A 2,554-nucleotide genomic window follows, 5' to 3' on the forward strand; every position below is an offset into this window, starting at 1 on the left:
AGGAGAAACAAGCCCCTCACAGGAGCTCTCACCATTCACATCAACCACCCTCGGAGTGCGCATCCAACATGTATTCTTACATTCTCATCTTTACTGGCATTTAGTGTTTTTTTATGGTATTATAATACTATTTAGCATACTTTCATGAAAAAACTATAGACCAAGGAGAAGCCATTGTAAACAAAGTATGAATTATGAAATTATAAAGTAAGTTTTCTAGGCACATTTAATTAGGGGCAGAATGGGAGTAGCAGCATCTCTATTTGTAAGTTGGAAAAAGAAAACAGAAAGATGCACTCATGCTGCTGTACATCTTCTCAAAAATAGTGGGCACTGAAGCCTATTCAATTGTTAATTCATCAGGAAAATAGTCTTTACTTGTGGTGATTCAGCAAAACAAAGTCGACAGATTCCACCTTCATTGCCTCTCCGTGCTCCTGCCCTTCCTAAGCTGCTGGGGGCACGGCCCAAACCCCTTCCCAGAAAGCAGTAAATACTAGATGGAGAAGACGCAGTGGTCCAGCCAGGCAGACACCCAGCTCCCAGGCAAGGTCCCACACTTCCGGACACCATCTCACCACTGCACTCAGCCTTTGTCCCCTCGGAACTCCTCCCACATAGACACCCCAGTTCTCCTCAGAACCCCTCCCATGTGGACAGAACCCCACCCCGCACCCAAGCAAGGCCTCGCCCTTCCCGAGCACCATCTCGCCACTGCACTCAGCCTTTGTGCCCTCGAACCCTTCAAGTCATCCTTTAAGTGGAGATCATTCCCGTGTTAGAGATGAGGACACAGTCTGAGAATGGCCGAATGTCTGTCCTGGATACAGAGCAAGAACGTGGCAAGTCCCGAGGGATGAGAGAATCACCGCTCCTGTGGGTTATAGAGTCCTAGACCAAGAAAACATCTTGTACCAAAAATGCAAAAGCAAACTAAGTTCATTGAATGGCTGATGTCATTTAAAATACAAAATCGATAATTGTCCTATGTCAAAAGAGTAAGCATTTCGAAATACAAAGGAAGAAGCAATTCAGTTCATGAAAAAGAGATAAAACATCTCTAAAAAAAAGCGTAAGAAAAATACAGGACAATCAAATTAAAGCATTATGTAAAGATATAAGAGAATATTTGAATAAATGACAACAACTCTTGTTCTTAGCTAAAAAGACCCAGCTTAAAAAGATATGATCTATATTTTTTATACATTTCCAATTAAAATAACAATTAGAATCCTTGACATTTGCTGGTAGGAAAACAACTTGAATAGCACGACATAGTACACGGGACTCTAAAGATCTTCCAGAAACATAAACATTTTTAAACTGTCAGAAAAGTTTTAAATAAAGAGTAATTCAGAGGAGCTGCCTTGTTGAACATTGAAATATATGATAAAGCACAATCAATAAAACTATGCAAAACAGGAGAGAAATCATCACATAGAACAACATAAAACATATAATCCAGAAATGAAACAATTCAGAATGATTCACGTAATAAAAATAATATTTCAGATCACCAAGTAAAAGATTAGTAGCTTCTAAAGGATATTGAGACAATCCACTAGTTAATTAGATAAAGCAGGGATGCCGGTCTCTTGCCTTACAGCAAAAGAAATGCCTGCTGGAGCATCAATTTAAGTATAAGTATTTAAAACTCCAAGAATAAAATCACAGATGATTAAAAAAAAAAACTAATCTTTTCTTTGAGATAGCCTTTCTGAATGTAACAGAACTAGCGGCCAGCAAATGTGAAACTCTTCGTTTTGACTTCATAATAATGAAAAAAAATGTTTAGAGAAAAACATTTTACAAAGGCAAATGACTAACTGAAAAACATATTAGCAACATACTTTATTAAAGGATCGCTTACAGATTACTAAGAAAAGCAGAACTTACTTGAGAAAAACTGAAAATTCAGAGTAGTGAGAAGTAAAAATGGCTATTAAATATTTGAAATGATGTAAACTAATGCTACCAGGGTTTCTTATATCTCAAATTGGCAGATTGTTTTGTTATGCTCCTCCCCCCTCCCCAACTGACTCAGGTAATGGAACACAGACTCCGATAACCTGTTGCCTAAGAAGTATTCTAGAGCAAAGTTTTGGAAGTCCACCTGACAATGTCTTTCAAAGATTACAAGGTGCATAGCCTGTGTCCTGACAATCACATTTTCAAGACTATGTCCCATCAGCATACCTGCATGGGTACAGGAATATAGGGATGATTTGTGATGGGAGAAAATGGAGTCATCCCTAATGGCCACCATTAGTGGGCCATGGAGTACCATGCAGCCTTCAGAAATAGGTGAGCTGTAGACAAATGTCACTCCAAGATTCATTAAGTGAAAAAACAAATTCAAAACAGTATGTGTCATGTGGGGCCTTTTCTGCATTAAAAAGATAGATAGATGATGGATGGATGAATAGATGGGTGGATGGACAGATGGGTGGATCAGTGGATGAATCAGAGGGTGGATGGGTGGGTGGGTGGATGAGTGGGTGGATGGACAGGTGAATGGACAGGTGGTTGGATGGGTGGATAAATGGATTGGATG

Source organism: Mandrillus leucophaeus, unplaced genomic scaffold, assembly GCF_000951045.1.
Source record: "Mandrillus leucophaeus isolate KB7577 unplaced genomic scaffold, Mleu.le_1.0 Scaffold89, whole genome shotgun sequence".
NCBI lineage: Eukaryota > Metazoa > Chordata > Mammalia > Primates > Cercopithecidae > Mandrillus > Mandrillus leucophaeus.